Below are 15012 nucleotides of genomic sequence, written 5' to 3' on the forward strand. Positions count from 1 at the left end.
ACCGTGCCTGGCACTAACTCACCATCTCTTATCCATCCATCTATACATCAAACAAATTGTGATATAATACTCCCCATTTGTCAACCTGCTTCTTTTTTTTTTTTCCCACTTAACTATATACTGTGGCTGTCATACTCCAATCAGGTTGCTATAAAAAATGCCATGGATTCGGTGGCTTCTACATGACAGAAATTTATTTCTCACAATTCTAGAGGCCGGGAGGTTCAAGGTCAAGGCATTGGCAGGTTCAGTGTCTGGTAGGACCTGCTTCCTCATAGATGGAGCCTTCTTGTTGCATCCTCATGTGATGGAAGGGGCAAACAAGCTCCACTCAGCCTAATCCTGCTCACAAGGCTCTTCCCTCTTGAACTAATCACCTCCCAAAAGTCCCACCTCCTAATACCATTGCATTGGGGATTATGTTTCAACGTATGAATTGGTTGGGGGTAGAGGCACACAAACACTCAGACTAGAGCAGTGGCCATCACTTTTTAAGTTTTCATAGAACTATCAACTTTCTTTTTCTTTTTTTGAGACAGAGTCTCTCTCTGTCACCAGGCTGGAGTACAGTGGCATGATTTCGGCTCACCGCAACCTCTGCCTCCCAGGTTCAAGCAATTCCCCTGCCTCAGCCTCCTGAGTAGCTGGGACTAAAGGTGTGTGTCACCACATCCAGATAATTTTTGTATTTTTAGTAGAGACAGGGTTTCACCATGTTGGCCAGGATGGTCTCGATCTCTTGACCTTGTGATCTGCCTGCCCCAGCCTCCCAAAGTGCTGGGATTACAGGCGTGCACCCCACTGTGCCCAGCCAGAACTATCAATTTTCTAACACATATGTCAATATCACCCATATCCCTATCAAGTTTCTTACAGGCGTTTAACCACCAGCATGCATTCAAAAGCATCTCCTCCCTACCTCACTTATCTTGCTGGAGAAAGAGCACAGAGAGTATATCCCGCAAAGGGCTCAGAAGAAATGGGAGCTATAACCCTATGACTTCCCTTTGCAGAAAACACATCACCCTGGTAATCAGTCGCTCTCCAACTTGGCTGGTCCAGTGTGGTAGAACACACCCTGTGTAACTGCAGTTTAGTTGGAAAAATATTTGCCAAGCAAATATCTTGAGTAAGTGGGGAGTCCCAGCCAAAAATGTGAGATGTTAGTGTTCTGCTCATTTAGCTAATGTGAAGAACTAACTTTAGACTGTACAGTTTTCATATCTAATTTCTAGCAACTCACAGATTTATAAAGAAACTGATTTTACATTGATTTACTTCCTACAATTATTTTGATGGGACTTTGTTGATATTCTACCAGCAAATGTGTTTTTTCCTAGAAAGTTTCAATTGAGTCAGTAACTCTGAGCTACCGTAGGTGGTCTTTGGTATTTTCTTTAGTGAGGATAGAGAAAAAAGCATTTTTAGCAGCAAAGATAATTCCTGGAATGATTTTCAGGAATGGCTTGAATTAAGAGTTAAGGTTTTGCTAGAAGAAACTTTCTATGATAACATTAATATTAAAGAAAGCAAAACTTTTTCTGATCTCACATATGATGCTAATATACATTGGTTAAACAAAATTAGCTGGGTTCCGGTCACTGCTATATAACATGCCATTCCAAAATTTAGTGTCCTAAGATGATACTAGTCATTTATTTTTCTCATGAAATCTTCAGTTTGGGCAGTGCTCAGCGGGAATAGCTCATCTCTGCTCTATGAGACATTAACTGGGGTCATTCAATTGAGGCTGGAGGATCCGATTCCAAGATGACTCCTTTACATGGTTGGCAAGTTGGTGCTGGCTGTAGGCTGGGAGCCAAGCTGGGCTGTCAGCCAGTGTCCATATTTCCTTTGCATGTGGGCCTCTCTATGGCTTCCCACAGCTTGGCAATTCTAAGAGTCAGTGTTCAAAGGAACCAAGGCAGATGCTACAAAGCTTCTTACAGTCTACCTCATAAGTCAAGCAGTGTCATCTCTACTGCATTCTACCAGTGAAGCGAATTGTTAAGATCAGCCCAAAGTCAAGGGGAGGATAATAAGATCCTACATATCAATGAAAGGAGTTGCAAATAATTCATGGCCACCTTTAATCTACCATAGCACTTAAAACAACAATGTAAATGAATCTCTGAAACTCATGGTTTGGATATTGAAGTGGAAAAGAGAAGCCAAGAGTAGAATTAGAGTCTTTCATGGTTGGACCAACTCTCTTGACAAGAAGGAAGACACATGGTCAAGAGCACAGGCCAAGGCTGGGTGCGGTGGCTCACGCCTGTAATCCCAACACTTTGGGAGGCTGAGACGGGTGGATCACTTGAGGTTTGGAGTTCAAGACCAGCCTGACCAACATGGTGAAACCCTGCCTCTTCTAAAAATGTAAAAAATTGGCTAGGTGAGGTGGCGCACGCCTGTAATCCCAGCTACTTGGGAGGCTGAGGCAGGAGAATCACTTAAACCTGGGAGGCAGAGGTTGCAGTGAGCTGAGATCATCCCATTGCACCCCAGCCTGGGCAACAGAGTGAGAGTCCATCTCCAAAAATAAAAAGCACAGGCCACCCAAGTGTGACTCCCAGTTCTGTCATGTACCAATTGAATGACCATAGACAAACTGTGTGTCCTTTCCATGTTCCCGTATCTTCATTTACAAAATGGGGAAAATAATGATGTCCACTGCAGGGTTTATCTAGAGAAATAGGGATTTTTTTTTTTTTTTTAACAGATGGGATTTCACCATGTTGGCCAGGCTGGTCTTGAACTCCTGACCTCAGGTGATCCACCCACCTCGGCCTCCCAAAGCGCTGGGATTACAGGTTTGAGCCACCATACCCAGCCCATTAACTTCTAAATTTTTTTAACCTGATATATAACATGCTCACAGAAAATTGCAAAATAAGTGTTCTGTGAATTTTTACTAACTGAACAGACTTCGCTGACTACCACCCAGACCAAGACATGGAACACAGGAAAGACCAGGAAACAACAGGGAATGGGAGTAGGAAACAGCACAGAGTGCTGGAGACTTCAGCAAACAGGAGACCGCAGAATCTTGGCTCTTGCCAGTGATAAAGGCAGGATGTGTAGATTAAGCAAAACATGGCAGAGGGCCAGACTTAGTCCTCAGACCCGTTTGGAATCTTGCGAAAAGGTAGTGGTAGCGGAGCGATGGCTTGAAGAAGCGGGGAGGATCTGGAGTAGTACTAAGGGATGGAAAGGCGGAGGTGCGCGAAGAGCAAGAAGGGGATGTTAGCATAAAAGAGGTTGACATCGTATGTGTAGCTCAGCATGGCAGAAATAATGGGGATGGGATTAAGTAGGCTCAAGGTTCTGGAAGGAATCTTGGTGTGAAGTTGTCCTAATACAGAAGAAGCCTACCAGGCACTGGGAAAAGCTCAGAGACAAACCTCTTTCCACAAAGCTGTGATCACCCTTCATAGGTGTCACCTACTGAATCACTAACGCATCATAAGGAGCTCCACTCCCAGGAGCAACTGTGCTCAGTCTTTCTCCCCATCTCCTGTTGCTCATTCCCACCATAGTGGGACATTTCTTTTCTTTCCTTTGTTCACTTTGTTTTGCTTTTGTATATACTGCCCCCTCTACGTAGAGTTGGTAAAATTTCTCTCTCTTACAAAACGTCTCACGGCGCACATTCTGTTGGAAGATTTTGGTACTTCAAATCCTTTCTGGAAAAAGGCAGATACCAATGAGGAAGACTAAAGTGAAGTCCTGCTCACAAGTCTGGCTCTGAAATCCAAGGTATCTGGTGGATCTCTTCAAATAATCCCAAGCTCTCCTCACTGTGGCTGCGGCAGGCAGTTTAAGAAGTGGCTGATGAGATACTCAAGAGTGGTGGGAGGAGGGGAAATCTGGGATAATTAACAGCTAGCTGGGTGACTGGCAGATCTGGAGATGGCGGTCCACGGCAAGCAGCTGGTAAGGGTATCATCAGGAAGAAGACTGATTTATTTAGAAATATTTAGATCAAACTCCTATCTGAACATTAGAATATGCCTGCAGCTTACTGCATGAGACAGCACACAATAAGCATTTCAGTTTAGTGCTTGGCAAAGAGCAGATGCCCTCTAAACGCTTTCCCCTTGGTCACCCCTTTTCCTTTCTTCTACTACTCTTGTCAGGCTGTATATGGTTACATGAAGCCTTATTTACTTAGGGCCCCTGCTGGCTACAGTCAGCTCTTCTTCTCAAGCTCTGCCCCTGGGCTGATCTGAACTACATGGCCACACTGGTTTTCAATTGACTTTGGAAGAAAGATGATTTTTGAGTCATTTCATTCATGTGTTAAAGGTGAAGTCTCTAGTTCAGAGATCTTGAGTGTCTTTGGAAATATGTTCTGCCTTTTATCATCCCTGCCTTTTATCATACTAGCCTGGGGGCAGTGTGATGGTGCAGTGGGTTAGTTCATGTGTGTGAGCCCTTTTTTATGTTTAGCACATGATCTAGGTACTTTAAATACATTTGGAAAGAGGCAAGATGTAAATTAATGAAATCAAAGTGAAGAAAATCCCACTTTCTCACTGAAATCCTCTTTTTCACCCTGTATTTGTAAGTATAGTGTTTTTTATGAAGCACTGTTTTGGTTAACTACCGTAGCATAAAATAAAACTAAGCAGCAATAACTGTTAGCTGGCTTCTCTATAACACAGCTCTAGGTTCTTCACACTGAGTGAAAATTCTTTCTCAATAATTTAGGATGAGCTATAATTTTTATTTAAGAAAGTCAGGATTATTTTGGAGAGGGAGCATATGGGTGGTGATGGGTACATGTTTTAGGCTCTACAAAAATAATAGTAATTTATGAGAGAAGGACAGCTTACGTCACTCAGAATTTAGCGCTGAGAGTCCACATTGTGGTTTAGAATGAAAACATTTTTATTTTCATTTACAGTTTAAAAGCAGTTAAAATGTAACATATGTTCTTTTAGAAGCATGCATGCACACACACCTTTTGTATAAACTGGACTATACGAATGCATTTTGAAAGAAGTTTTTCCAAAAACTGAATGCAAGTCTTTCTATTACAATAGCTACATCTACAACACTGAAGCTAACTAGTGTCTGTCTTGTTGTTGGATGTTATCACAGTGCTTTACTATTTTAAACAATGCTTAGATCATCATTCTTTTCACCTCTCTTTATATGCCTGTTCCCTTAGGATAGTCTCTAGAAGTGTAGTGACTGAAACAAAGGTTAAATACATTTTAAAATCTGGACTATATATTTCAAGCTTCCCTCCCCCTAAATTACGTTGCTCTATATTCCTGCCAGTGCACTCTTCCTCATTCCCTTGCCAGCACTGGCTCCTGTATTTCTTTGCTATCTTCACAAGTTTAATTATATATCTCTTGTTACTCACAAAGTTTAATTTTGTTTGCACATGGACTGCCACCTGAATTTCTTCTTTGGTGAAGACCCGTTCATGACCTATGCAGGCGTGAGGTCTTGCCTGTGGTTTTATCTACATTGATAAATTTCACACATGTCATATATTGTTAAGGCATGGCAGACATTGCAGGCCTCTGATGAATGGCTGTGTACATTTTTGAGGCAGTGCTGGCTGTAAAATATAAATAGGATAGATAGAAAAAGGAATGACTCAAACAAAGCTTTTACTTCTTGTCTGAAGTAAACAAAACATGCTCTTCAGTATATTTGGGTCAACACATCTAGCACTTCTAGCTAAAGAAAAAAGGCTGGCTCTTGCTGCTGAGTCACTTACATCATGTTTCACTTGGCAACGTGACTCTAAGTCCTTCTGCAAATAAAGAGGGGCTGCTAGCTACTGCAAGCTCCAGCAATGCATTAACGACATAAAGATAAATTTACTCCCGTAGAAACATAGATACATGAGGAGGAGTCCAGCTATTTATACAAAGTTCAATCACTATTTTATTTTTAATCCAGTTCATCTTTCTTTCTTAAATTAGAATTTAAATGCCAAATGCTGTGAGGCTAGAGGTCATTTTAAACAAAACATCTAAAACCCAAAAGCCCTTTCTGGGCATTTGTATTACTTTAAACTGTTAAACAGTACATCGCATTCATGGATACATCCCTAGCACCACAACTTCATACTTCCTATTGCAAGCCAGAACGCCTCCTACAGTCAGTTACTTCTGTCCACTAGCATAGCTAACTTGCAAGGTAATCAGGCCAGACTTTGACAAAATCTTTATTTCTCCTTCTCCCTTGCCCTCCTTACCTAATCAACTGCCAAATCCTAGAGATTTTTCTTAGTGGTTTTTTACTGTAAAGCTTTTATTGTAGAACAGTTTTAGATTGATAGCAAGGTTGCAAAGTTCACCTCTTCTGCTAACCTAAGTCCCTGCAATGTGAACATCTTACATTACCACGGGAGTTTTGTCACAATGAAGGAACCAACACCAACACGTGACGATTAACTAAATGCCACACTTTATTCAGATGTTACCAGGTTTTCCCTAAGGTCCTTTTTCTCTCCCAAGATCCCACATCCAGGATCCCATGTCATGTTTAATCCTGTCTCCTTGTTTTGTGACTGGAGTTCATACTTGCCTTGTTTTTGATGGCCTGTCAGTTTTGAGGAACAGCGATCAGGTATTTTGTATACTGTCCCTAGTTCTACCTGGTCTTTTCCTCATGTTTGAACTGGTGTCAATGGCTTTTCTGGAGGATGACCACAGGGCTGGGCTGCCATTTTCAGCAAAGCCTATCAAGGGTGCATGCTGTCAATGTGGCTCTCCACTGTTTCACTCACAACACTTCTAACACCAAATGTGGTGATTTTTCCTCACGCCAACTAATTCTCCAGTTTTCTGGACAGCAGCCAGGTATCCTGTAATTCAATTCAATTCAGTTCTGACACTAATTACCCAGAGTGAACATAGAGCCCCACAAGACTGCCCCATTTCAGACACCAGTTGCAAGTTCTGGGCCCTCTATACTTCTGACTGGCTATAAATTGGGGGTCAGGGGAGTCCTAAAACTCCCTTCTCAGGGCTCACAGAACTAAGGAGAAGACTATACTACTCTTACTTGTTTATTATAAAGGATACACATGAACACTCAAGGAAGAAGCACACGGGATGAGGTCCAGAAGGGGCAGAGTGCATAAGCTTCCATCCCTGCGGGGTTGGGATGCACCCCACTCCTGGTACATGGATGCATTCATCAGTCTGGAACCCTCAGAACACTGTCCTCCAGTGTTTTTTAATGGAGCCTCCATAACAGAGGTATGATTGATTCCATCATTGGCCACTGGTGATTAACTCAATCTTGACCCCTTTACCCCTCCCTGAAGGAAGGGTGGCTCTATGCTGCTAATAAAGACATACCTGACACTGTGTAATTTATGAAGGGAAGAGGTATAATTGATTCATGGTTCCACATGGCTGGAGAGGCCTCACAATCATGGCAGAAGAACAAGGGACATCTTACATGGTGGCAGGCAAGAAACAGCTGGTGCAGGGAACTCCTCTTTAGAAAACCATTGGATCTCATGGGAATTATTCACTATCATGAGAACAGCATGAGAAAGACCCATCCCATGATTCAATTGCCTTACACTGGATTCTTCCCATAACATGTGGGAATTGTAGGAACTACAATTCAAGATGAGATTTCGGTGGGGACACAGCCAAATCATACCAGTGGCCCTGAAAGTTCCACTCTTTAATTAACATGGTTGGTTCCTTTGGCAACCAGCCCCATCGTGAAGCTATCTATGGGCCTACCAAAAATCATCTCATTAGCAGAACCTCAGGTAAGGCTGAAGGGGCTTGTTATGAATAATAGAAAATAATCCTATTATGCCTGTCACTTAGGACATTCCAAGGGTTATACAAGTTCTGTGTCAGAAACCAGGGACAAAGACCAAATATTTCTTATTCTATCATGACAACTTAGCTCCATGACCACTGAGTTAGCCCTGATGATGCTGACCATGACCACCTGCTTTAGCTCTGATGATGTTGACCATGACCATCTGCTTTAGCTCTGATGATGTTGGCCATGACCATCTGCATTAACTCTGATGATGTTGACCATGACCACCTGCGTTAGCCCTGATGATGCTGACCATGACCACCTGCCTTAGCTCTGATGATGTTGACCATGACCATCTGCGTTAGCCCTGATGATGCTGACCATGACCACCTACCTTAGCTCTGATGATGCTGACCATGACCACCTACCTTAGCCCTGATGATGCTGACCATGACCACCTGACTGGAGTAGTGTCTGCCGGCTTTCTCTACTCTCAAGTTACTGTTTCCCATCTTTCCATATTCATTTTTCAGATAGGGAAATGGAGGTTAGAAGTGAAATGATTATGTCAAAACTAAAAAGTAGTAAAACCAGAATTGGAAGGCACAGCTTCTGACTCCTTGTTCTGAGTTTCTTCCACTCTACCAGGAGTCGACAAACAATGGTCTGGGGGCCAAATCTATCCCAGCACCTGCTTTTATAAGGGCTGTAGTTTTAAACGTTTGGGGAAAAAAATCAAAAGAATAATATCTCATGACACGTAAAATTACATTAAATTCAAATTTCAGTGTCCATAAGCTTACTGGAACACAGCTTTCCTCTCTAATTACACGGTTGGTTCCTTTGGCAACCAGCCCCATCCTGAAGCTGTCTAGGGGCCACCAGAAGTTGCTAAATTGCAAAAGGCAATTTACATATTGCCTATAGCTGCTCTCACGATACACTGGCCAACTTGAATAGTTACACCAGAGACTGTGTACTGTAGACTGTCCCTAGGTCTAGCTGGTCATTTTCTCATGTTTCTCACGTTTTTCTCATGCCCACAAAGGTTAAAATGTTTAAGTGTAAAAATTTAAAATATCTGGCCCTTTACAGAAAGTATTTGCCAAAACTGCACTATACCATGCTATTAAGTTGCCTCTTTATTTATTTAGGTCAGGGATGAAGAAAAGCAGTAGCTCCTCATTTTTTAAGATGAGTTAATTGCCGGGCGCGGTGGCTCACGCCTGTAATCCCAGCACTTTGGGAGGCCAAGGTGGGTGGATCACGAGGTCAAGAGATCGAGACCATCCTGGTCAACATGGTGAAACCCCGTCTCTACTAAAAATACAAAAAATCAGCTGGGCATGGTGGCACGTGCCTGTAATCCCAGCTACTCAGGAGGTTGAGGCAGGAGAATTGCCTGAACCCAGGAGGCGGAGGTTGCGGTGAGCCGAGATCGCGCCATTGCACTCCAGCCTGGGCAACAAGAGCGAAACTCCGTCTCAAAAAAAAAAAAAAAAAAAAAAAAGAGATGAGTTAATTGTGCAATATACAAAGTGTAAAACAAAATCCTCTAAAACATTTCTTTAGGGGCTCAGATTTGAGGTTTGCTCAGATTTCCCACTTTTAGTGATGAAATCATCTAAGTGCAATGGAGGGCTTGGGTGTGGAAGAGAAGAGCTGCGGAGACAGGGACACAGAGCAGGGAGAGGCAGGGGCACACACATTACGCTGGACATTAGAATTGGAGAGAAGAGGAACTCCCCCAATTAACAGATCATAGATAAATTTGTGCAATGAGTCAAAAAAAACCCCAAAAAACAAAAACAAAAACAAAAACATACCCCGGGAGGCTGGGACAGGCCAGGAGTCTTTTAAATGCAAGTCTGAGATCTTCCTCCAACATGCATAGCAAAGGCATTCTCAGAAACATTCCCTGCATGTTTCCAAGTCTCAGCTGCTCCAACAGCATGCTCAAGAGACTGCCTCTCCACTCTCTCCCTCACTCAAACATGACCCTCATCATTCCTATCCACAGACGACATGGCTGGCTACTTGCCCAACTCCAAAACTGTTCTCTGTTCATTTCTAACTCTAGGAAATGATAGAGATGTCTCATGAGAACTGTATTCTGGGGTGTTAAGTTCTGATTTTTATTGTATGTATAATACAGAAAGTTACTTTTCATTTTTGTCTCAGTGTCTTTGGTGAATAGTCACTTTTCTCTTTCTAATTTCCTATCAAATACCCAAGAAATTTCTTAAGAGGCCCCTCCTTTTGAAAAATATTTTGCAAGGCAGATAAGAAGCTGGCATTGTTCAACAATCAGGACAATGGGATAATCCTTGGAGAGGAAAATGCAACCGTCACAAAAAGACAAAGGGCGAAGTGAGGGCCGTGTGAGAAAAACTTCATGAAAGCAGGTAATAGGAAAAAGAGCTGATGTTAGAAAGTTCAAGGTTAAGGACATTGCTGAGGCTGATATCACACTGACCTCAGGAACTTTATATTTAATACTTTATATTTTCAAACATGTGTTTCACCATCATAGCAACCCAGTGAGGTTGGAAACTAGCTTCATTTTTCAAGTCCAGTCCAGAGGCATTACATGGCTCATTTACGTTACCTCCATGAGATCAGGGCTCAGTATGTTGCATCATCACTGTATACCCAGAGCCAACCATCATGACTTGGAACACAGCAGGTGCTCAATAAAGACTTTCTGGGAAAATGTCGTTAGACCGATTGACAAATCCTGGAATCTTCTATCTCCTGCTATTTACAACACTAATGGGTAAAGACAACCCCTGCTACAATAAATGCCCCTCTCCTTTCTATCCCACTGCCAAGGTGCAATTTGCTGATCAATGACTTCCCAGCCTAGGCACCCTCTAAGGGCAGCTCTGATACTCAACCAGTCAACTGCAGATACAGAGAGCCAGGACAGGGCCTCGAAATCCCATTTCTTATAGGAGAGGATGGGTTATATTAATCTTAAAAGGCAAATGTGGATACCACAGTTTTTCTAGAGGACCAGTATTTCTAGAGGAGATGTTACCTGTTAATAATTAAGTCCTAAAGCAGCTTTTCAAACTTACATATGGGACTGGCTTTACTTAGCAGTTTAGCAATAAGAAAATAAAGCACAAAAAAGATTAGAATTCTGCACAACTTGCCTTCTGGTAGAAGTCGTATCCGTGAAATCTGTGAAACAGAATGAATATAAGGATCCCAAAAAAAGCAGAAGAAAATCCAGCTGTCTTTCTGTGATCTTCTCATAAAAACAGCTCAACTCTCAATCACAGTATACTTTATACAATCGATTCATTAACACCTATTTACATAATGACACAGTGTTTGAGGCTACAATTTTCCTTGCAGGAGGCATGATTTTAAAGCAAATATCTTCATAATGCTACACAATGATCCTCAAAGCATGAGAATGTCTAGCAGACAATGCCATGGGCTTCTGGAGCCCCCTTTCAGATTTTATTTTTGCTTTTCAGCCTCAGGAATGAATAGGGACTTTCTGGTACTGCCATTTTACCTTGTATTTTAGAGACATGTTGGGGATAACAAAGCATGAAATTGCTTTGCAAAAGAAATCATTTTCCTGTTTCAGTAAATGGTGCTGGGTATTGGGGGAGTCCATTCAATAGCTGATTTGAATAAGGGAGAGCAAAGAAACTCTTTAGATGCTGCTAAAGTTATTCCTGGATTGAGATATCAGTTCTGAGAGATGATGAGAAAAGAATTTATCTGAAAAGAAAAAGTGAAGAGCACTTGGTCATGAGAGAGTGATTGTGTTATTCTCAAGAAAACAGTAGGCCAGGTGTGGTGGCTTACGCCTGTAATCCCAGCACTTTGGGAGGCCAAGGAGGGTGGATCACGAGGTCAAGAGATCGAGACCATCCTGGCCAACATGGTGAAACCCTGTCTCTACTAAAAATACAAAAATTAGCTGGGCGTGGTGGCATGCACCTGTAATCCCAGCTACTCAGGAGACTGAGGCAGGAGAATGGCTTGAACCCAGGAGGCAGAGGTTGCAGTGAGCCAAGATCGTGGCATTGCACTCCAGACTGGGCGACAGAGCAAGACCCTGTATCAAAGAAAAAAGAAAAGAAAAGAAAACAGTAGATTGTTCCCAGTTTTGCCACTAGGCCACCCAGCTATGATGGCATAACTAGATATATAAAGCTTAGTATCTGCCAAGGGCAAATTGGTTCCTCAGTCAAAGCACAAATAAGTCACTAGCTTGACAGTAGAATCAGCAGCAGTTTTTGTTTTTCACTAAGACAACAGAGAGCTCATAGTCCCCAAAAGAAAAAGCACTTCCTTGCCAACATTTGTCAAAACAATGATTCTTTTAGAAAAATCCAATGATGGTTTCCTCCCTGAACCCCATCAAGGCAGGAAATGGAATTGTATTTCTAAAATGAAGGAATGTCTAATAATATTTATGTTTTTGGATGTGTGTGATCATTAAAATGTGACTTCTATTTGCCATGTACAGTGGAGACAAATTAGAATTGATTGCATGTAGAGATTCTGTTTGTTTCATATCCTTTTGTATATGCTATGAAATCCCAAAATCATTAGACTAGGAGGAACGTGGAGGCCATTGGACCCACCTTATGTCTCTCTGCTTCAAAGTGTGGCCTATGGACTAGCAGCATCAACATCTTCCAAGAGCCTGTTAAAAATGCAGAATCAGCCCCAACTCAGATCTAATAAATTAGATCACCAGGTGATTTGTATGAACATCCATCTCCCATCTTCTATAGCTGTAACTCTGCTGAGTCTCTGACACACTCATCTAGCCTACAGATGGGTTAGTGGTCAAGGAGATGGTGTCTGAGAATTGGAGTCGCTTTGGCCGTTGGTAGGATGGGTGCTGACTGGCCATGCCTAGGGTCACATCATCAACTCTGGATGAAGGAAGGGCCTTAGAACCATGGGGACTGAGAGTTGAGGAAGAAAATCAAGGGCTACTATCAGAAGAACAGGAAATGGATGAAAGGCAAGCAAACCAAAAGGCGTTCCAAGAAGTGATCAATTATTTGGGATGAGCATCTCACCAAAGTCAGATCAATGAAGAAAAACTGTGATCCCTATGCTGTGATCTTTTTTTTCCAAGTCCCTGTGTGGAGTTGGAGAACAGTCCCTGAGCACATGGGCGGCCCGAGAGGTTGCAACTGGCTGTATCTATAGAGAGGGGGAGGCTCTAAGATTGAAGTTATAAAGTTCATAGAATGTAAACCTAGAGCTCCCACATGGAGAAAGCCTGCCTGAGAACAAAGCAAACCCCAAGGAAACAGGGCTAGGAAATGGAGAGAGACCAAGTCCCTATAAGCTCAGTTGCGTCCCTGAATGTATGGCTACTAACTCTAGGGACCACCTTTCACACTGTTTTCTTTTTTTTTTTTCCCATTTATTTATTTTATTGCATTTTAGGTTTTGGGGTACATGTGAAGAACATGCAAGATTTTGCACAGGTACACACGTGGCAGTTTCACACTGTTTTCTAATGCAGTGTGAATGGGCCTCTGAAGCTGTGCCATGACACGCTAGCCCTCCCTAGATCCAGCTATGCCTGAAGCACATTTTGTTTCTGGACTTCTGTTGTATGTGCCCATCAACTTCTCCATCTTCTTTTTTTTTTTTTTTTTTTTTTTTTGGTTTAAGTTGGTTTGAGGCAGATTTTCTGTGACTTGCAACTGAAACACTGCTAATACCCATGGGGTGAGTTTTAAAAATATTCATACTCATCCCAGACCAGAACTTTTTCTCCTACGAAAGACAGACTCTGATATGGCCAAGCTGGAGATGGGGGGAGAAGAAAGGGTTTGGATGATGCATTCTTATGCACTGCCAGGAAGAAATCCTCTATGGGAGGGCAATATGCCAATATCTACATTTAAATATTTTTAATCTTCAAAAGTATATACCATTTGGCCTAGTGATTTTATTTCTGCAAACTGATAATACAGATAAATTAGCACATGTACCAAAAGATTTATGTTCAAGGATAACATTTAATTATTGTTGGAACAGCAAAAGATTGTACAAACAAAACGTCCAGCAATAAAAGGCTAGTAAATGATGGGCCATCTAAACTATGTTTAACAAACATTCCTGTAGTTATTAAAAACAAATATGGGAGGTCTACATGTGCTAACCTGGAATAATTCCTAAGATAAGTAAAAACAAGTAGGGTGGTTGGGTACGGTGGCTCGCGCCTGTAATCTCTGCACTTTGGGAGGTCAGGGCAGGTGGATTACCTGAGGCCAGGAGTTTGAGACCAGCCTGGCCAACATGGTGAAAAACCATCTCTACTAAAAATACAAAAAATTAGCTGGGTGAGATGGTAGGCACCTGTAATCCCAGCTCCTCAGGAGGCTGAGGCAGGAGAATTGCTTGAACCCAGGAGGCAGAGGTCACAGTGAGCCAAGACTGTGCCACTGCACTCCAGCCTGGGTAACAAGAAAAAAACTCCATCTCAAAAAAAAAAGTAAAGTATGAAATTATGTATATAATATGCTACCATTTGTGTAAATAGATCTATATGTGCATATATGCATACATTAAATGTATGTACATGGATATATCTCTAGGAATAGACAGGAAGTTAATAGGGGTTGTTTCTGGGAAGGGGACAGGGTTGGGAGACCCACTTTGTGTCTTCTAAATTTTGAAAATACTATATGCATCCATTACATATTCGATGCCTTGGCAGTTTTGAAATGTTTCCCTCCTTTTTCTTTTATTAATACAACTACTGGTCCGGAGAAAATGAGAATGCATATCCCAAGCAAGAAGTCTGGAAACTGAGCAATCAGCAGCCCCCTCCTCTCTAATTTAGGCCAAGAGCTAAGCATATCATTCTCACAAATGAAAAAAATCACTGAAAGAACTTCATAATTGGCTAGGGTAGAGCTGCAGTGGGAATGGAAATTATTTTCCCCAGGAGCAGAGGGGCAGAAAGATTCAGCCTTGGAAACATCTGTCCTGCTGTTAGGTACTGCAGGGTATGCTGCAGAAGTTCCCAGGATCCTCCAATCAAAGCCACCTACTGGTAACTACTTTCTCTCCTGTGGTGTGAATCCTCAGTAGCCTCTGGCCAGCCCTACTGGCCATCTAGAATTACCAAGCCCTCTGCTAGAACAACACTGTTTTCTGAAGAGCTTCCTTTATTCTTTTATCCCTTCTAACACATGTGCAGCTGGAAACATTCAAAGCTTCAAGCAGTTTAAATCAAGAGTGGAA

General features: G+C 42.1%; 1 protein-coding gene and 1 long non-coding RNA gene across 4 annotated transcripts in view; both read right to left on the minus strand.

Moving 5' to 3' along the window:
- The window catches only part of TMCC3 (transmembrane and coiled-coil domain family 3), a 373454-nt gene that overhangs the window by 197999 nt on the left and 160443 nt on the right, over nucleotides 1-15012 (minus strand). The gene's annotated exons all lie outside the window — the stretch shown is intronic.
- LOC116564797 lies at nucleotides 3234-8957 on the minus strand. The gene is made up of 2 exons (XR_004275104.1): nucleotides 8159-8957; nucleotides 3234-7900 (listed from the first exon to the last, which is right to left on the minus strand). It is a non-coding gene; the product is annotated as an uncharacterized LOC116564797 (long non-coding RNA).

The sequence above is a fragment of the Sapajus apella genome, unplaced genomic scaffold (assembly GCF_009761245.1).
Source record: "Sapajus apella isolate SASKATOON/1434 unplaced genomic scaffold, GSC_monkey_1.0 scaffold2, whole genome shotgun sequence".
Taxonomy (NCBI): Eukaryota; Metazoa; Chordata; class Mammalia; order Primates; family Cebidae; genus Sapajus; species Sapajus apella.